Below are 22,708 nucleotides of genomic sequence, written 5' to 3' on the forward strand. Positions count from 1 at the left end.
CATCAAAGTTTTTACTTTGAAATATTTGGACTTTTAGTTTCAGACATCCGAGCTGTGAATTTGACGAGCCTCTTCCCAACATGGTCTTAGTGTCTGTCAGCTTTGATCCTGATCTACTTTCACAACAATACTAACATAATTTGTATCTTTATTTTTAATTTACATTTGTGAAGTGTATGTTATGGGACATGGGAAATTATGTTTAATGTGTACTAGACATTGTGCTACATCATTGATTCTCAGCAGAGTCGAGAGATCAATTTGTATTAGTGTAGCACCAAACTAATGAATCATCTCTCATACCAGGCTCTACTACTAGCTCCACATGAAAGCCTTTTCAATAGACATAGAACATTACCCAATTTTTATTCAAAAACCTGAAGTGTTACATTTTACACCCATGTCAATACATGAGTGAAAGAACTGATTAAATCTGACTAGTATGGTCATAAAATCCAACTAACTTTCCAGAAGGGAAGGGGGCTACATGCCACTCAGCATAAAAGTACTGACAATTTACGAATTGAGGCATTCATAGTTTGCCAGAGGCTGAATCCAAGGCTGTGGCGTGTGTGTTAAGTTCAGCACAGTGGCCAGTGATTGCATGTCAAAACTCTTTCAAAATTTTATGGTTATATTGGGAATGGAGAGTACCATATTAACTGAATACTGTACCAGACAAGATGAGATTACCTCAGTCCTTCACCCTGTGAAATTTTTAGAGAAAACTGCACTATCAGCATACAAATGAAGTTTATGGAGTGATCACAGAACATTGTTTATTAAACATAAGTGACCATTCAGTGTCATCTTAATTTTTTAAAATTAATGTTTATTACTTTTTCAGTTTTGCATAAATTGAAAAACACACAGATTGTTGTTACTTTTAGAATTTTGCACCATAAGAGTTTTGGAAAATACAGTTTAAAAATTTCAGTTAAAATTTCTTCACACTTCAACTTTAAAAAATTACCCTTACAAGCCAACCTTAAAATGAAAAATTTATGAATAAATCAGTCAAGATGCCAACTATATTATATACACTCTTGAAATTATTTTTTCTTTTGCTTCAGTGGGCTGTTGCCAGGTGTCCAGTCCTCTTCATTGTAGCAGTCTGAGCATGAGCAGGAAGTGTCACTGTAACTATAAAGGCCATTAAATATTAAATTCAACACTTGTTGCATAGATCAACGTAACATTAAATTACATGAAAACATAATTTTAAATATAATTTCTCAAATCCCTTTCGAAGACTATTCCTTCTTATTTCATACTACCAGCAGCCAAGTAATTTATCTTTTTCTTTTATTGACTTCTCTCTGGTTGCCCTGAAATTTTTGATGGATGGAACTATAAACACAAATGCAGATACCTGAATGTTAAGTTACCAAGAGTTCTCACTGCATAACTGATTGCTGCTGTTCTGTCATTAGGTCTATTATAGTTTTAAGTTATAATAAATACTTTGTGTGTTTAAGCTGTGCCATCTTTCCCTGTGACCAATATATGGCATTAGGGACATGCCAAATTTATTTTGGTAGCCTCGAGCTAAAGGTAAGTAAGATGGTGTAAAATCAATGTCAACATTTGTCAGGACATTCAGTCACTCATGTCATACCTGAAGACTCAATGGGACTTTTTTCATGACATACCAATGCTCTGGATGGTGATTCACACAGAACAGTTACTTGCTCCTACATATGTTTTCAGCAGTAGAAAAACAAAGATAGCCAATATGCATGATACACAATTACAAATCAGCCAAAATAGTAAACTGACTCATTAACCTGATAAGCAAAAGTTTCATGGCACTGATACAAAGTGAGCTGAAATGAGGCAAACATTCAGTCCATGAATTGCATGTTAAGTACAAGCTGTTATCTGTTAAGGGTCCAAAAAAGATGTATAAATGAGCAGTCACTGATTTACTATTACAAACATTTTAGTGTGTCTGAAATGTGTGTCTCATTCTGGGGAAATTGTTAGCCTCAGACTTACAGAATGAGGACCATTAGGGTTATTACACAAAACTATGCTAAATAGTCACGTATACCATTTTCAGAAATTTTCATTATGTGTTTATAGTGCAGCCACATTACTGTGTATTAAATGTCATTGGCAATGATTGAAAAAAAAAAAAAGACATGACTTTATTAAAAGAAATCTAATCCCAGCTAAAAATACTGTGCCACGAAGGAAACTGGCATATGGAATTTTAGCTTCCACTTACCATATGATTTACACTTTCATGACAATTGGAAACATTTACAGAAAAATGTCCATGTTTAATCATAACTGTTTGTACAGGGTGGAGCAGAGGAAACATTTTCACTATTGAATGACTGGGGCACAGTTTGATAAAAATAATAAAAACAAGCATTAAGTGAGATTTTTTAATGCAGTTTTGAAATATATGTACTTTAATTAGGTTCAAAAAATAATATCTGAGGACTTTCTGCTGGATACAGATTTGGATCCTCTCCCAAAAGTTACACATGGCTCTCTCCAACATTTCATTTGGCACAGCCTCAATTCCCTGACAAATGGAATTCATCAGGTCATCGATTGTGTGAGGCTTGTTCATGTAGACTGATTTTAAATATCCCCACAAAAAGAGGTTTTGTATCAACAAATTGGGTGAGAGGGGGGTCAGTAAAAAGCTAAAAATAACATGTCCTGGGAACATTTGTCAAACCACTTCCATGGATGCTCTCACCACGTGAGCTGTGGCACCATCCTGCTGAAACCATATTTATCTCATGTTCACTTGATGCCTTTCAAGTTCTGGACAGTCATCAGTCCCTCCAACTTTGGGATAACAAACCAATAAAACCTCATACTGTAAAAGGGAACTACAATGGTCATAAAATTACAAATTGACAGGGAAGGAAGGAAGGAAGGAAAACAGGGTCATGAATGAAGAAGCACATGTAGATAAGATAGACACTCAAGACAAAACAGACCCCATAAAGAAAGAAGTGGGAGGCAGAGGGCAGGGGTGAACAACCAAGCCTAGTCAAAGCCAGTCCTATCAGGGTGACGGGGGGAGCAAGATTGGTTGGTTGGTTTAAAAGCGGGAGAAGGGACCAAACTATGAGGTCATCTTTTCCTTGTCCCTAATAAAACAATGCAACAAGTGTGAGAATAAAACAGATGAAACATAAAACAAAGAAAGGAAACACCACAAGAACGAAGGGAAGGCAATGAACACTAAATGGAACAAAAGAGGTCAAGAAAATGGAGACACTAGGAACAGAACACAGTAAAACATGAGTAGATTACAGTGGCTGGCCTCGCACGAGAATAAAAAGTGAAAGCCAGCCACTCTCCAACACATTAAAACCTCCACCCTAAAAGCAGTAGGGTTGAGGAAAGAGGGACAAAGGACATTCACTAAAACCTCCATAGAAGTATTAAACCCACTCTCAGGGGTAAAACTGAAGCTGCTGTGGAGGCATTGTTGCCCAACACTGAAGGGAGGGTGCTGGGAAAGTTTAAAGTCTGTCAGAGTGGCTAGAAGTGGGCAGTCCAGCAAGAGGTGGACGACCGTCATTTTTGAGCAACACCGAGGTGGGTCCTCCCAACGGAGGAGGTAACTGTTACCCACGTACAGCCACTGCGGAGCTGGCAGAGGCCAACTGATTCCCTGCGAGAGGCCTGCATGGAAGACTTCAACACATTCATAGTCTCCTTAATGACAGTTTGTTGTGTGTGCTGTTATGCCAATCCATCTCCCAAACAGAATTCAGACTAGTAGTCTGCAGCACTTTAAGATCATTAATAGGTACCAGAATATTTCAAAAATTTGTCGCCCCTAACTTTCCACTGACATCTTTGTCAAAGACAACACTTTCTATTTAAACTTTGTGCAAATTATATTGAAAATTAGACTTCACATTCTTTTCATCCAAGCTTCATGAGAACAAGTGAGTAGTACTAGAATGTGTTACTGTTGCCACTGATTAGTCAACCCATCCTGTATATAGAACAGAATAGTTGATTACAGTAAATTTGTTTCAGTATTAATTTGAATTTCATCCAGCTCTGATGAGCTGAAAGCTGCAACACATACCTTCCGTCACTGCCTGTATCATAGTCACTGCAGGTGCTACAGCTATCAGAATGGCTTTCATCAGAGGAACTGTCTTCAGAACAGGTTGAACAGCCATCACTGCATGAAGAATCTAAAAGAAACATTGCAATTTAAATCTCCAGTTTATACAGTTTAACACTGCACAAGCTACATCTGCTAGTATCAGCAATAATCATTGTGGAGGAGGAGATTAGTGTTTAACGTCCCGTCGACAACGAGGTCATTAGAGACGGAGCGCAAGCTGGGGTGAGGGAAGGATGGGGAAGGAAATCCGCCGTGCCCTTTCAAAGGAACCATCCCGGCATTCACCTGAAGCGATTTAGGGAAATCACGGAAAACCTAAATCAGGATGGCCAGAGACTGGATTGAACCGTCGTCCTCCAGAATTAATAATCATTGTAAACAGGACAATACCATTAAATACAGCTGTTCTGCATTTGAAGTACTGTGAACAACAAATTTAAGCCAAGAGGCAAGTCAGGAATATCGTGAACAAATAATGAACATCTTTGAATCAGGGATTCTTTAACACTGTTGAGGCTGAGAATGTAAATGTTAAGTAAAATATTTGAGGTATAGCAATCCCTAACGGAAAGTTAAGAATGTCACAGGCTTTAACAGCATTAGCAGTATTTACAGGATTTTTATCCTAGCTCTACCAATATAGGCCTACAGTGAACAATCTGTCAACATTATTTCAGTACACTATTGTTCCTATTTGTAGTGTAAAATGTGTGGTTAAAATAGAATGACAAATGTTTGCCATGACTGCAGATGTTAGAGCACGAGATAGAGCTTTAGTAGTGTTACCTCTGCGTCGTCTCCTGGACGTGCGCTTCCTGCCGCAAGCAGCACGCCGTTCCCGGGCGCCAGCAGCCTTGCAGTGCTGCGAGGTGGCCTTCGGTGACGGCGACAGCTTCGACGTCTTTGCTTCTTTTTGAGACGGCGACAGCCTCGACGCCTTCGCTTCTTTTTGAGACGGCGACAGCTTTAGCGCCTTTGCCTTCTCTACGATGAGGGCAGCATTGGCCTTGCTGGTTGCGAGCAGCGCCTTGCTCTGCGCCCTGGCCGCTGCCACCGCCGCGCGCGCTGCCGCCTTGCCGGCGGAGGCGGCCGCGCGCCCTTCAGCCCTTCCCGCCACTGCCGCCGCCTTCCCTTCAGCCCTTCCCGCAGCAGCCGCGGCCCTGCCTTCCGCCCTTCCAGCGCGCGCCAACGCCCTGCCTTCCGCTCTGCAGGCGGCTACTGCCACTCGTTCCATGGTGCCTGCTACACCACCAGTCTTCGCTTTCTGGACTAGTCCACTGTCCTCCATCGTAGACTTCTCTGAACCTCTCGTTCTCTCTCTCCTCACCTTGGTTCGCTTTTTCTGAGACGGTTCTTCGTTCCCTAGTTGTATAATTTGTGTTTCCTCTGTGTCCTGCTGTACTTCCACTTCCGCCATAGTTTCTTCCGACATCGATCTGGTTTCCACCAAACAACCTAAGAAAGTGTTAGAGCTCTAATGTATACACGTAGTAACACAGGGCACCGAAAAGTTCCCGAAATATATTAAAACTATGTTGTATCTATAGCTTGTTCTGCACTCATACCTTCAAAGTAGTTCCCTTTAGAGCAAGTACACCAATCTAAAAACTTCGGCCACTTTTGAAACATACTACTCTAAAAACAAGAACACAGACGATTGTGCCAGTTCTCTCGACACAATAGTATTTCTGTGCTACTAAGGTATTTGGGTCAGCACAAACACACCTCCAGTGTTCGACAGCCACAGTGTTTCGAGCAGGCCATGTAAAGCGATTGTCTCGAGCCCCGTCTGATGTTTTACGCCTACAGGCATACTAGTATGGAGCTATAGCGACTCAGCCGCACAGCAAGGAAACTGGTCCCACTGGGGATGGACGTTCTGCTGGTATACTGCAGCAGTGTCTCCTTCAATCTGCTTTTTTTTGGAGGCTCCGAAGGGTTTTACCGACAAGTGACGAAATATTACAGACTATTTTGGCAGTGTTCTGTGAAAGTTTACTGTATTTAATAAAGCCTGTGTTTCCAATTCTGTTCAACGTGACTAGAACAGTTTCATAGCATCACATAATAATTCTTATACATTTATAAGTTCTGTAGCGAATGAAACATTTCTACCCAGCCTCTACAGGAGCCCCCACTTTGCGTGCCTCCCCTTATACCTTCCACCATCGCCGACAGTCAAACCTTCAACTTATTTTCCTCGTTGCGTATATGAAGTCTGAGCTACGTCTTGTGAGTATAGCGGTTATGGAACTTTGTTCAATGATATAGACTTTCATGGTAGCTCATTGTGACCGATTAACCAATTGTCACCTAACTGGACATTCTTATGTCCTTTTAAGATCTTAGGTGTGATAGAACTTCATTGACTATTGACCAGGAAACTACACGGAATCCGCAATTACTAGAAACAGATCAAGGAGGCCATGTTACTCTGTACCTGGGTGTCCATTTTTGGCCACGATGGTGGACTGTCATTGGAACTATTGCTGGTTAGTTTCTGGGTCATAGCCGTAACACCAACTTTCGTCACCAGAGAAACTCAGGAAAAAGTTTATATCATCTTTAAGTAGCTTAGATTACCTGTAAACCACCAGGAGTTTTTGATGGTATGCTGCGCTACGTATGTTTTGCAAAGACATAAATAGAGAAATTCAAATCTCTCATGATTCAAGTATTTAGTGTTTTACTGTTTGGTTTGCACCATAGGCCTATTTCGGCAACAGTGCTCTTTTCTATTTGCGTCTAAATATTTCTGAGGTCCAAAAACCTATTGGTGCCGTCACTTATTTGTATTCGAGATGGCCTGATTATGAATGTAGTAGCTGTACTGCGGTATGTCTTTTTGTTGAAGAGATTTGTTTGCTATCACCTTTGTTCTGTTTACTTTCTGTACTTTTGAGAGATTTTACAAAGCTGTCGAAAATATAGAAACTAGTGAACAAAAAGGTCACATTGCTATCAGGTCAGACGTCGCTAAACCTAGAAACTACGGCAATACTAAACTGGAAATTGACTAACAACTAACCAAACCACGCCACTCATACCCACTTGCCACTGTTTCAAGAAGGATGTATGGGAAGGCACATAGCTGTATTTAGGTCTATGCTAAACTATTTGCTACAAAAAATCGGGAGCTGTGATATCACCTCTCTCTAGATAGCCACAGACGTTGATTCAAGGGAGTCACAGCCCTTCTCCCAACCAAAGTGTAGTCTGTTAAGAGCATTTACATCGTTGCACGCATTTTTCCATCCACCTTCCGAAAAACATAACATGAAGACAATTTTGAAGTGTCAAGGAGTTCTAGGAAATTACACAAGCTACATTCAACACATGATACTTTCACTTGCCTGCACAAGAGCAAATTCACATTGATTGACTTGCGGCCTGGTAAGTCACATGGAACATCAAATGTAATCTTCAGAATTTTAATTGAAACAACAATTACCTGTATTAACAGGGTTCCTTGTTCACGACAGTAGCAGTCTCTTACAGGAGCGAGGTTTACGTGGACGTACCCAGCGAGGAACAGGGGAGGGCAGGTGTTCCTAAAGTCTTCGCGGACCGAACTCTCGCCGTGCCCTGCCAAACACCATTTCCGCACCAGTATGAAGGAAGGCATAACATGTACTGTATATTGGCAAATAGCGGACGTACCCAGGGTTGAGGAAACTCATTCACCGCGTAATCAACGCCCATCCCCTGCAGTATGCTTTTTAAGCCTGGTATGAGTCAGTACATGTGACTCTGAACTTCAGGGTTCTCAGAGGCTTTATTCTTCCGACATCCTGCGATGCTCCATTATCTGGGAAGCAAATCGAGCATGTCACTTCTCTATGGCATCCGACAAGTCGTGACAAAATTACTGACCCGATTTCGTGGTAACTTTAATGAATACGCGTTTATGCAACGCCGCAGGCTGATAGTGTTTAAGCCTGTCGCCATGACGTTCGTGAATTGACACTGACGAATTTCTGTACCGGTACTTAAATGTAAGACCTTAAGACACGATTCCAATCGGTACTATTTAATGAAAGCAAAATACATATGTCAGCTTATTTGTGACAGTAGCTTGCCATTGCACAAATGTTTAATGAGCTTCCAAGTTTCAAAACAATTTGAGTTCGTAAAGGAAACCATATGTATACACCGGAAAACTAGCATTCTGCCTTATTAACTCTTGACATGGATTTATTGTCTGTTTAACATATGATTTGCAATAGGAAGTATTTTGTTTAATGTATCAGCTGACAAATCTATTTTAAACCACTTACAACTTCATCTCCTGGTTGTAATTACTCGGCATTTCATTTAGATATACAAAAGTTTGTGGATCTAAATACTTAGCTTAAAGCGGTAAATATCTAGTCAGAAATTTGATATTTTAGCTGTATGCAATTTCAACAATCTTTACAGTAAGTAGGCTACATGCTGAGATGTTTGCTATACTTTTGGTTCGTTCGTTGTCAAATGACATAGGTCGCGAAAATACCTGCTACACTATTTCGTTATATGACGATTGTGAAACCTGTTACGGGTATATGACAGACTACCGGTTGATTTAGCTTTCATAAATCGAGTCGTGCTAGTCTAACAGCCTTTCCTTCCATTCACTGAGGCTTTCGATATCAACCTCAGTGTTTGAAGCTAAACCCTAGGTCTGTCTACCGAACACAACAGTCTGTACCTGAACAATAAGATTTCGTACGCGTTTGTTGGGTTCGCCAACTAATCCCACGATCGAAACATGTGCAGGACGCAGACTAGATCGTGGCTGTGATATACGACCGAAGCACACCCTTAACAGTTCTGATGAAATTTCGTTGCAGTATACAGTCATGCAAATATCCGAGTAGAAATTTAAGCGCAATTTGATCGTTGTATATTGCTTTCCGTCACCAACACTTTCACCCCCAAGGCAGAAGACTAGTGCACTTCCTCTTCAATGCCTAGCCTGAAGCCAGATACCGTTTCTTTATCCGCAGCATCAGCCTGGGGCTGTCAAAATTTGGGTCTTAAATAGAAATGGGATTGGCTACACAACATGTTCTGTTATATACTAAGTATCGGTTTTCCTTCAGTTGCAGTAGGATGAGTAAATGAAAATGTGTAACATCACTATCATATTTACCAATCTGATTTCTGTCATAATAGGTGGGCGAAGTATTTTAAGGCATCAATTATATATTCTGCATACCGTAATCAAATATGACCAAATAAAGTTTAACCGTTATTGTATTCGATCCCCTACCGTTTCTTCGTAGAACCAATGTTCTCTGCCCACCTTTACACCATACTGAAAAAACGTAATAAGCATCGTTGGGCAACCTCAGGCATTCCTACCCCTTCCTGGTGTATAGGTAAAGCAGTCGTCTTTACTATACGGTCAGCAGCCTACTTAAGGGTGAAAATATTTTCTATTTTACGGACAACTGTATATAGATAACATCTTTATCAAAGATCCATAATTAGAAATCTATCCGTGGAAAGAAAAATGTGGAGAATTAACAGGAAAAAGCGCTTTGATAAACTGTTAAAAAGGCACAACAAAACAGAAAATGGAGGATGGGGTAGAATAAAAAGCCATACCGGACGTTCTTTGCATCCAGGGAAAGAATGTTTTTGACAAGACCCAGTCAAAGAGCCACAAGCAGCTACTACGGATACATTCTTCGGAGAAGCAGTTTTTTTTAAACAAACTACTAATGTTTACAATATGATCGTGAGGTGATATTAAAGGTTTTGGAATTTTAGATGTGGTGCACCAGTCATCATTCGCAGTACTTTAGTGAACGTAATAAACCATAACCTGGTGAATTTTTCCTTTAAAAGAAGTACCACCAGAAATTTTCGTAACAGGCAGCCGCACTCACGACGTGGACCGATCGTAGTCCTTTAACATGCTGGCGTCGCTCCAAAGCAAATGGTCCTTTTCGGAAATTATACTGAGACTAGGTGGGACAAATTTCGTACGGAATTATAAACCCTTCACTAATAGCAGTTCCGATGTCTTGCCGCACACCGAAGACAAGTATTCAGTGAAGCTTTTTATAACTTAAGTTGGCTGCCTGCGGCCCAATCTAACTTCGGAAATCTCTAAACATATAGTGAACAGGGGATTAATCACAACAGTGCATATACAGTCTAGCTTTATATTTAATGCGTCGGACAATTTATCATAACCCGTGGCCAACGAGTTGTAAACGTAATGCAAACCATCCTACAACCAAACGTAGGAGTTTCTGTTCTAAGCAACCACATTGTAATTATCTACACCGCACACTTTTACTGTAACTCTTATTACTATTCTGCTCTTTGTTCCATTTCGCTTTCGCAAAGTCTTATATTTTAAAAGCATCAAACAAAAGCCCAAGAAAGACTTATTCATACCCCTTAATTATGAGCAGCACCTTGACAATGAGCCTATTACCGTTGCTTATGACTGACCTCAGTCCATTATACCCTCACAAAAAATAGAGGAAAACTTACCATAAACACTCCATACTCTAATAAAACAAACAAAAACCGAACCACAAACCGTTTATAAGCCGTAGCTCCACCAACAGCGACAGCGGTAGCCGAACTAACGAGCCTCTCATTCCGTGACATCAAAAGATTGGCGGTGAGGGCGCCACTGGTGTCACATAAAGCGCTCCCTTTCTCTAAAAGACACATCAGGCTCAACATTTTAAGCATTTTCAGTAAATTTTCGCAAAAATACCTGTATCATAAATAAAAGCTTTCAATACTCCACAGGCATCGAATATCATGTTATCGTTTTTTTATTCGTAGACTTGTGTGTTCAGAAGTTGTGGGTATTCTCTTCTGAACGATATGAATATTTCACCTATTTAAAAATAATTTAATTATATTTTTTACGAAATTTTCGGAAGAATAGTAGAAATGTATTATGATAATAAATGGGAGGGACGAGGACTCAATCGGGAAACTGCAGAGGCTACACGTGCCAAAAAGTGAGACTTCCTCAATCATGTTGGTTGTCGGGCTGTACTTAAGAACAATGGTCGGTTTACTGATGTTTTATACGTCTCCACAGCCAAAAACACACTCATCTTGGAAGTAATTAAATACCAGACGTCGTCTTGCCTTCCTCTCACGTAGATAAAAAAATTACACGGAATGTAGTACTGCACAAAGCATGACCACACCATCAGAAATAGCACGTAGGATAAAACAAACAAATTAAACAGAATAATCTCAATTCTTACGTGTTAATATTGACAAGTACCTTAAATAGAAGCACCATGTTAAAGGTCCTCTTAAATGCCTAAGCTTTTCAACTTTTGGATTACAGATAATATAATATTTTGGAAATGAAAATGTCAATAAGTACACTTAGTTTAACTATTTCGATTCACCACTTTCATATGACATGTTCTGTGTCAATTCGTCATTGAAGGAAAAAGTGTTTTCATTTCTCCGAAACGTGTAGGTAAGAATATGTGGAGTCCACTCCAGATCCTAATGCAGACAGCCCTTTAAGCAGTTGGGCATGTTGACAACACTCTGACAGTAGGCTACGTGTACCCCCTCATACAGTTTGTTGTTAACAGTCAACAGCATAGAGAGAAGAGGAGACTGACAGATTTAGTATTGTTAATCAAATCACTGTGTTAAATGAAGGACAATCACATAAATGAAACTTCCTGGCAGATTAAAACTGTGTGTCGAACCGAGACTCGAGCTCGGGACCTTTGAATTTCGCAGGCAAGTGCTCTGCCAACTGAGCTACACAAGTACGACTCACACCCCCTCCTCACAGCTTTAGTTCTGCCAGTACCTCGTCGCCTACCTTCCAAACTTCACAGAAGCTCTCCTGCTACCATGGCAACGGTGTCCATAATACCTGGACTAGAGGGCTCTGTAAATACGATTACAGATAGGCACACTTAAACTTGTGCTCAGTTGGTAGAGCACTTGCCCGCGATAGGCAAAGGTCCCGAGTTCGAGTCTCGGTCTCGCACACAGTTTTAATCTGCCAGGAAGTTTCATATCAGCGCACACTCCGCTGCAGAATGAAAATTTCATTCTAATCACATAAATGGTCAGCACGATGTCATATTTTACCACGAAGAAAGTAGTTTGTGAGTTTTGTGGTGGAGTGAGCGTATTCTGAGCCCCTTTCTACTTTCTATTCCTTCTCGGACGGTACACATGAACCAAGACCGTCGGTGCTCTGCAAGGGCCCAAATTTCTCTAACTTTAGTGCCGTGGTGATTACCAGAGATGTTAGAACAAGTAGCACGTTTTTGACTCTCTCTGGCACGTAGGCTCTCCGGATTTTGTGTGCACGCCACCTCTCTTGCAGTGTCTGCGTCGGCAATTTACTGGGCTCTTCGTGACACTTTCACGCTGGCCAGACAAACCCACAACAATTCGTGTAGCTTTTCTTTGAATCTTTTCTGTCTCTTCCACTTATCGAATTTAGTAAGGGTCCAAGATCGACGAAAAATGCTCAAGAATTAGTCGAACAAGGGTCTTGTAACAGACCTCTTTCGTGAAGGAATTACACTTCCTCAGCGTTCTTCCAAGAAATTTGAGTCCAGCCACAGCTAGATTTATGTCGTCGTTTCACCGTTAACCGCTCCGAACAGAAACCTCGGGTACTTGAATCTTTTCTGTCTCTTCCACTTATCGAATTTAGTAAGGGTCCAAGATCGACGAAAAATGCTCAAGAATTAGTCGAACAAGGGTCTTGTAACAGACCTCTTTCGTGAAGGAATTACACTTCCTCAGCGTTCTTCCAAGAAATTTGAGTCCAGCCACAGCTAGATTTATGTCGTCGTTTCACCGTTAACCGCTCCGAACAGAAACCTCGGGTACTTGAATAGTGCGACTAGTTCATAATGATATTGGACATTTTCGTCCATTGGCACGCATTACATGAAATTCGTATTTATTTAAAGTTAGTGGCCAATCTTTGCACCAGGCGCGTATCATCTGCAAGTCCCTGTGCACTTCGAAGGAGGTTTCTAACGACGTTACCTCCCTGCAGTCAACTGCGACGTCTGCCAGCAATCACATAGAGCCACAGTCATCGGCCCTCGCACTCTACCCTGAGTTTTGTCATACACTACTTTGCCTCTGACGACTCTTCCTCATAAACTGCGATTTCCTGAGTTCTGTGTGCTAGAAAATCTTCGGTCCCATCGTACGTCAGTTCGAGTACCCCTAACTGCGAGTCTTGTTCACGAAATGATGGTGTGGAACTGCATCGAAGGCTTTGTGGAAGACAAGAAAACTGTGATTCACTGTGCGCCTTCTAAATTTCATTAAAGAACAAATTCTAAAAGAAATCGTTATCATTTATGCAGGTCTCAAGTTCTGCCCACCCATCTGGGAGCCCTCTTTATAGATTGGCACGACCTGTTTCCACTCACGAGTGACGCTCCGTGCGTGCAGTCACTTACCGTAAAATGTTGCTTCTTAGGCACACTGTTGCAGAAGTCCTGGATACAGCTGGATGTATTCACCTATCTACCCTATTCACACCTCACTCATGATCCTAAACTCTCATTTTCACATATTTCATATATTTATTCCACACTAACTTCGATGCCGTCTGTAAAATTAACACACAAGGAAATAGGAGGCCTTTCAGTCACAACTTCAGAATATGCAGAGAGTTGAAAGAATACCCTCATGCCTTCCTCGTAATTTTTGCAACTGTCTATAATGCAGTCCTTTTTACCGATTAACATCCAGAGTTGCCAAATACCTCCAGAGCTCTACTTTTTCTGTTAGTTCCAATGAACACCTAGTGATCTCTTCCTACGAATCAATTAAACTTAAGTCTGTGTTTTGCAAGGCTTTCGAATCCACCCTTTCCCAATGCATACTTAGAAACCTAAACAAGCACTGTTCCTTCATACACTGCGCAACACAATTAAAGAATCATTTCCTTTGCAAACCGATAGTCTCCCATTTCGACTCACATGTTTGAAATTTGGCTTAAAGGTGCCTACAACCTTCCTCTGTAATGGTGGAAAAGCGTGGCGCCCCGTGACGTCACCCTCGGGCTCGGCGACACTTCAAACAGCAAGGTGTCGACTCATGCGAAGAAAAGGCCAAACCTCAGAAGTTCATGAGAAATATAACGTCTTCTGAGTGGCCGAGGAAATATTTCAGACACACCGCCACATGGAATCGACACCAAAAGGCCTCAGGATGTGGCATAATGGGCGTCAATGAAAGCACCCCTTTCCCTGTGGCGCTTATTTTCGTACATTTTGCTGTCGAAAACGACAGTTTGCAGTACGAAATGCAACAGGATGACGTTCTTGACATCCTTTGAGACTGCTGACTCTCGCGGTTGAACCAACCCTTGGCCGTGCTGTTCTAGGCGCTACAGTCTGGAGCCGAGCTGCCGCTACGGTCGCAGATTCGAATCCTGCCTCGGGCATGGATGTGTGTGATGTCCTTATGTTAGTTAGGTTTAAGTAGTTCTAAGTTCTAGGCGACTGATGACCTCAGAAGTTAAGTCGCATAGTGCTCAGAGCCATTTGAACCATTTTTGAATCAACCCTTCCCTAAGGACACCGTGGGCTTGCAATCCCATTGAAAGTGACCTGACCCATTCGGAGTGTAGCGCGACTGCGATTTTGATCAGGTATGCAGGGTGGAACTATTAAGCACCGTTCAAAAACATTCAACGAAATCTGAACGTGATCTGAAGCAGCAAAGGGCGTTTATGTCTTTTCAGCGCTCCTGTTTGGCGCCCTCACGTGCCATGATCACGTGGGGGAGAGAGGGGGAGGGACATTGAAATATGTGTGAATAAAACGGCAAAGAGTCCCTCTAAGACACCCTTCCCCCCCCCCCCCCCCTCTCCAGTTCGGCATTTCCCTCGGTGTCACCCGCGTGCCTCTGTTGACCACTTTGATAATGTGTGTGAACAGAGATTTTGAACCTATTCAGCTGAGCTGCGCTCCTGCGCTCCTATGCTGCTCTAACGTCTGCTCACCGCACGCCGGCATATACAGTGTAAGGGGTTTCAAAGGGGTTGTCTTCCTTCAGGTGCTAGAGCGGCAGCGGAGTAGCACTAAGTTGTATGAGTGTCGAAGTCTTCGTACAGGTACAGTCTTAGACATAAAAACTGGGGGACTGATGACATTAGCTGTTTAGTCCCCCCTTAAACATCCCAACAACCACCACCCCCATAAAAACTGACCGCCAGCCGCCCGCCACAGAGACTAAGTTCGAGTCGTTCACTTAAGGTGGCCAATAAAACTGTCCGCCCCTGACAACTCTAATTCCGGCCATCTGCGGAAGTGTTAGGCGGAAGTGTTGTCTACTTCCGTGATGATATGGAAGAAGTGCGCCCGTGGTCTTGCGGTAATCGTCGTGCATTCTAAACTTAAAGTCGCATGCTCGCGTCCAACCGTATTTTTTTTTACCACATTTCGGTCTAAAGTTATGAGTCTGATTGAACGTCGAAGACAATTCGCTTAACATTCTATCCACCCCCAATAACAAGTATTCCAGAAACAGTTCCGCAGGACAGCTCGTGGCTACGTCGTGATCATAAAAACTTACGCTCGGGCGTTTCCTCGCGCTGCAGCGGCTACCGGCCACCGGCCAGACGCCACCCACCACCTGAAATCCGGCGCCGCCCATGTGAAGGCGGCGCCACGATGTCAGTGTATGTATCAATGCCATTTTCGAATTTGAAAATCGTGAATTACAAAATGGCTCTGAGCACTATGGGACTCAACTGCTGAGGTCATTAGTCCCCTAGAACTTAGAACTAGTTAAACCTAACTAACCTAAGGACATCACAAACATCCATGCCCGAGGCAGGATTCGAACCTGCGACCGTAGCGGTCTTGCGGTTCCAGACTGCAGCGCCTTAACCACACGGCCACTTCGGCCGGCTCGTGAATTACAGTTAAGCACTGTAAAATTGAGTCGCAAGTGGGAAAAGGTGTAACATCTGCAACACATTTACTTTGGTATAACAGAGGGGTGAATGTAGAGGAGGCAGCTAGAAAGATTGTAACTGTGTTTGGAGCGAGTGCTTTTGGGAAAAATACGCCAGAAAAAGATATTCTTGTTTCAACAAAGATCGTTCTGGCATGAATGATTTTCCACATTAAGGAAGTCTCGACTACTGATATATGTGACAGATTACCATTTTACCATCATGCGACATTTGCATTCAACAGGCAAAGTTCAGAAGTCTGGTGTAGGAGTACTGCATGCTCTAATTCGAAACAACAAAAATCAACGGAGTGACTATTATTGAACGTCATCAGGTCGCTCATTGAGCATTCCTTTGCAGTACTGTTACTGGTGACGCGTTATGATGCCTTTATCGTTAACTTCCTAAGAAGAAATGAAAGGCTGAGCCCCACCAAAAGACGTAGACTAGAGCAATGAGTAGTGTGAAGATAATATTTTACATATGATAGCTCCAAAAGTGTGTTTTGGGCTGCGAATTCTGACCTAAGGAGTGTGTGCAACACAGCTAGAATTTGTTGTCAACAACTGACACACCTTTCGGTCACAGTGTAAGAAAGTCGAGCAACAAAACTTCATCACCTGTGCTACTGCATGATAACTCACTCTGTCGATTTGAGAAACAAAACTATCCACGAGATTGATAGGGAAGTCCTCTCTCAAGCACTTCTCCCTCTCGTAATATATTGGTAAAATTTTACCTTTCCCGTTCTTGATCGATCAACCGTCAAGGCAATTCATTTCTAGACGAAAATACTCTTAAAACTACACTGGTTTAATGACATCGTTAGAATCAGTGAGTTTCTACAGGCGTAGAATTTGCAAACAACTTTAGCATTTCAGATTGTTTTAGATATCGTGAAAGAAAATTCAGCTGCTGATTAATTTCTCTTTGATGATTACTGTTGCGATTAGTAAACAAATGGAAAATGCAATTAAAATATTCACTGTACTAATACAAATTAAATTCAGCTTACTACAGAAACATCACGACGGCAGTCTATCTTAATAAAGCATTAAGTGTCTGTAAGACAACTGAGCCTATTTTAACACGAATTAGTAGGATAATACCGACTTTTGACTTCGGAAAGATCTGTATTTACTTCATTTCCTGTATCATTTTATGATAATGTGTCATTTCATAGATAAAATTATGTATTCACAACTACAACAAATATGTCGGCAGAAAACAAAAGTGGCATTATGTTATTGGCAGTACCGTAAGGTTTTCGCTACGACACTAAGGGTTACTGTAAGTAACAAGACGAATTTTGCTCGAGCGTTATCTTACGATTCCCTTATTGAATTTGTATTTGCCTGCTTGTAGCGCAGCTACAAAAGAATTAAAAATCTGGCTTTCAGCCAGTCTCGAAAGGCGAACGATAGCAGCTTGCACCTGGTAGCCAAGCATGTTACCTGGGAACTGGTTTTTTCCTAAAGTGGGAAGACATCCTTTTGTGGTTGAATTGTTGGCAAATGTCAGTCAGACGTGTGCCGTTGGTCTAAGCGTTTCGGTATGTTGAATTTGTACCAATGATTTTTCTACAGGTTTTTTCTGTTCCAAATAGAGAGTTGAAGTCTCCTATTAGTATTTTCACGTCATTTTGGTGAATTTTGCTCATAGTATTTTCGAGTGTGTTCCATAATTTTTCGACATTTTTGGTGTTTTTCTTATTTTCGATGTTGTTGGGGGCATGTGCATTGATGAGTGTATATTTTTTACTGGCGCTCTGAATGAGCATAGCCATAAGTCGATTGTTGATGGGTGTGATTTCTTTGACAGAGTTGACGATAGATCTGTGTTCGAGAAAAGCAATGCCGAAGATTGGTGCGCCTTTCACTACCTTTTGTTGTATTTTGCTCTTGAAGATGCAATGGTTTCCGTAATGCAAGGTTTCACTGTCAGGTAGTTGTGGTTCGTGAAGAGCAAAGATGAGAATTTTTTTGTTGGTCGATTTCTTTTGTGAGATTATTTAGTTTTCGTGCTTGGATCAACGTATCGATGTTTAGTTTTCAAATGCATGTTTTCTGCTTGTAGGGAAATTTACTAGAGATCTTCAATATTCTCTGCCGTGCTAACCTGGACTCCCCAGAATCCGAAATTCCAACTGCCGCCTGTCGACAGCCGGGTTTTGTACCACCTGGGGTAAAGTTGACTTTGCTTGCACAGTTCATGTTTGCTTGTGTTTCACTGGTTTGGCCTGGGTGATTCCAGGACCGGACAGGACCAGAGGGTGTTGAAGCCTTTGGAAGCAAATATTTTCAGCCGAGCTCATTGAGCTAACAGACGGTGACCAGAGTAGCGGTGGTTTTCACTCAGACGTGTCTGGATTTTGAGTTCAACGGATTGAGTAGCCGTTCAGGATTGTGTTAGTATTTGGTTCACCCCAAGTATTTGATTTCCTCGGTACCACCCATATGGGGGACGGTTTCCCCTATCGGCTCCACGGGATTTTTATTATTATTATTATTATTGTCATTATGTCATCAGCAAATCCGATATGGTGCATCTTCCCACCACTGAAATAGATGTGCATTGTTCGATTCAGTATTTCCATCACATAAATATGGGTTATAATTACGTTACATTGCTGCTAGTAGACATATTTCTCACTTTTTCTTAGGTAGTTGCTACCTGTTACTCCATCAATAGAGTTTATGTGCGCAGCATTGTTGCAATACAGACGTTCAAATTATCCGATTTCTGTAATTTCATTTCGATACCAGATCTTTCTAATCGGATTCAGCCAGTCAGGCTTAATGTGGATATCCGAATACGAGTCTCATCATTTGATAGACTGGGTAAACCACATTCTTAATCGGACGGTGGAATCTAGATCACTCATTTATGACAGGGCCTGAATTCTTAAACACTGTGGAAAATAATAACACAATTTGCTTATTACTAATGTGTTATTTAAATATAAATATATGAACGAACGAGATAACAGTTTATTTACAGGAGCAGAGCCCGATCCATCATAGCAGAGCAGTGCGAGATTGGTTTCAGGGCGAAGAGAGGATAAAGCTGTTGTCGTTTGTTCCACGATCACCGAACACCAACCAGATAGAGAATATGTGGGCAGAAGTAAAAAGGTCATTGCCATGTGGACCTACAAATGCAAGCGACCTTTGGACGAATATAGAAAACGTATGGTGGGAAGTAAACCATCACGCTACACTGTCGATGACTTAATGAAATCAATGCCCCTATGCCTTCGAGAAATCTTACGTAATGATCGTGGGTGGGTTGGTTACTAAAAGTATACTCGTCCACAAAACCCATGTGGACAATTATGTGATAGTCGGTCAAGCTTTGCTTTGTCGCAGCTCTTTAGATACAAGTCCATTTACTTCCAGTCTCCTCCTTACAATTCTTGCAATGCAAGGTAACTGAAAAGGCCTCATCCACTCGACGCCAACTGAGGAATTGACTAGTGCATGTGTTGTTCAACACACAGTAGTTGTCACCCTCACTGGAATCAATGACTGTTTGTGTGTGTGTGTGTGTTTTCGTGTTCACGAACATTCTGAATCAATACTATTAACATTAGAGAGACAATCAACAATAAATATTGCATCTAATATGACTGTAAAGTATTTTAATGAGATGGGAAGTTACAAGCTGAATTTTTATCCAACCCATGACCTGCATATTACGTTAAGTAAGATGTATTAACTCCATAGTATCGTTAGCAGAGACAGTGCGCTCTTGTTGTCGAGGCTCGCGACAAGTGCAGCGATTAGCAGTGCCCAATGCCGCCGCGCTTTGTTTATGTTGGCTGAGCGTGGACACTGCAGTAGACGCCTCGCCATAAACAGAAAGAAATCACCTTGGCTCTGATTGCAGTAAGCGGATATCACTGCCTGCGTATTCTTATTGCCATGGAGCAGTTGCAACGGGTATCATGTCATTAGTCATCAGAATATTAACCAGTGATGAAATGTCCACTCTATTTGAATCCCTAGAAAATAGGAACCTTCTCACAAAGGAATGTGAGGTGGTATCAAAACTTATCCAACATATAAAAATTAACTACAGGGCTTTCATGTATTCAGTAGTAGCACACAAGGAAGTATTATGTCTTGGAAACGTATATTTCATTTCCTCTTCTCATATTAACGCCCTTGTTTTAGTATGAAGTGAGAAAATAAACACGAAAGACTGAAGTTCCTGAGAAGCACATCAGTCATTTCCTCTTCTCATACCATAACTTTTGTTTTAGTATGAAGTAAAAAAATAAACAGTTTAAGGTTGTGACACCAGATTCTTGTCGTAGGCGCTATCGGAAACGCAAAAAGCAGGGAGCTGTCCATCCTTTTGTCCAACAGTCTGTCTCCTTTCATGCATTACTCCCGCTAGGAGATTCTTATTTAAGGACTTGTGGGCATCAAGTTCTTCAGCAGAACAAGCCTTATGTTATTGTGCTAATTACGGTATGGAAAAGATGCAACAAAGACGATTTCCCCTAAAGCAGTGGGGATATTTGCAAATGTCTGTATTCAGCAATAACTGCCAGCTCCCACAACACTTCACAGAATCCATGCGGTAGGCAACACAACTGTGCGTGCACTTCAGACTTCATTCAGTATGACGTCAGGAGATGGATGGAAATGTCAAATTAACGTCGCTTTACGAGTCGTATTCAATCCTGAATGAGATGTTATTAAGGTTGTTGAGCGTTCTAGCAATTACACTTTTATAATTCCCGTATGAGTATTCCGATAGCCAAAAGAACCCGTTAGTGTGAAACTATCGGTAACTGCATTAATATCAAATGCAAGAACTTGAGACAATACGTGGACTCTTCTCTTCGCTGGGTGACCTATTACTGTTATATAGGATTCTCTCCGTCCTAGGCGTGATGCAAATGGAACTTCAGAGGCGCTTTCCGCTATTCTTGACAAACATCAGCAACTTGTAATCACTGCGAGTTACAACTGCGTGATGATATGGCTCAGGTTGTCAGTAGTTGTGGTGGTGTTATGCTGTCAAACTGCTTACAGTAACGTTAATGGTGGCCCACATAATTTAGCGCTGACTACCTACTTAAGTAAAGATAGTGTTGTGGCGTCGTCGCTTCTCTTTATTTGGCCTCAGCTTCAGTAATCCGATTTAACGAACATAGTACTCCATTCGCGGGCTGCTAATGATACAGTATGACTACAGAGATCGCCGTGCGGGTATTACATAAGTTCTGCAATGAATTGCGTAACAAATATTACCCTCAGCTCTGCAACTGGAACGACTCATTACACAGGTACTCTATGTTGCACTTGGTTAAGGGATCAGTTCGCTGCAATCCTGCTTCTACTGTTCGTAAATACTTGTATACTTCATAAATGGTTCAAATGGCTCTGAGCACGATGGGACTTAACGTCTGAGGTCACCAGTCCACTAGAACTTAGAACTACTTAAACCTAACTAACCTAATGACATCAGACATATCCATGCCCGAGACAGGATTCGAACCTGCGACCGTAGCCGTCGCGCGGTTCCAGACTGTAGCGCCTAGAACCGCTCGGCCACCCAGGCCGACATACTTGTATACTGACCATTCGTTATTTGACTAAATATGAACTACAATCTGATTCGCATATATATGACATGGGTTAGCGCCGGCACAAAGCCATGACTAAAGGTTGGATGCCGTTGAAGTCCCGTTACACTGATGGCAAGACAAATGTTCGCAAATCACCTCTATTGCCTCAAAAAACAATTGCATCTTAAATATCGAAGGACCGACGTCCACACTGTCACAACGCGTTGAAATGCAGCTAAGACGGCAGATGAATATTTGTGACCGGCTGGGCTTCGAACCTGGACCTCCTGCTTACTAGACAGGCGTGCTGATCACTACACTATTATTTTTTTAAAAAAGTTTGAGAAGACTTTTAGCACCAGGTAGGTGGAGGCAAAGAGGGCAGGGGTCGAAGATCCGAGGCCTGGCCTCAGTGCCTCCCCCATACCTGTCACTGAGCAGCTGCATTATTCCCATGTATTCCATGTTTGCACCCATATATGCCTTTAAATTGTGGAACAAAATTGAAGTAGTAATTAAGGTAAAATAAATTACAGATTGCCGCCTCCAATGGCATGCGTTCCTTGTAGAACGTAACTTATAACAGTGAAAAGGGTGACGGAAAAATACATACCAAACATTCATTCAGAAATATATTCTCAATTTAACTTATTATGCCCTTAACCACAATCCGAGTTGGAGTCTCTCTTCAGTTACAGCTAACCAGTGCGTACCTATTGCACTATTGTAAGAACCGAGATGCAGGATTTTGGATTTAAAATTTTGTAAATTCGTTGTAAGAACTTATGAGACCTAGCTGCTTAGGTCATCGGTCCCTAAGCTTGCACACTACTTAATCGAACTTAAACTAACTTAGGCTATGGACAACACACACACCCATGCCGGAGGGAGGACTCGAACCTCCGACGGTTGGCACTGTCGGAACACAGCAGCCAAACTCTCTTCAGGACCTATCTACACACGCTCCTCGTCAGACGCGAATTCCCATCTTTGCCGCATACCACATGCTCGGTACCCCATGCCCCCCCCCCCCCCCGAATGCCCCCCCCCCCCCACCCGCGCGGCC

General features: G+C 41.9%; 1 long non-coding RNA gene across 1 annotated transcript; it reads right to left on the minus strand.

The window, feature by feature from the left end:
* Positions 1–383: 383 nt before the first annotated feature.
* On the minus strand, positions 384–5,098 carry LOC126469621 (uncharacterized). Its single transcript, XR_007586029.1, has 3 exons — positions 4,904–5,098; positions 4,073–4,184; positions 384–1,143 (listed from the first exon to the last, which is right to left on the minus strand). It is a non-coding gene; the product is annotated as an uncharacterized LOC126469621 (long non-coding RNA).
* Between the last annotated feature and the right edge of the window lie 17,610 nt (positions 5,099–22,708).

Source organism: Schistocerca serialis, chromosome 3 (assembly GCF_023864345.2).
Source record: "Schistocerca serialis cubense isolate TAMUIC-IGC-003099 chromosome 3, iqSchSeri2.2, whole genome shotgun sequence".
Lineage (NCBI taxonomy): Eukaryota > Metazoa > Arthropoda > Insecta > Orthoptera > Acrididae > Schistocerca > Schistocerca serialis.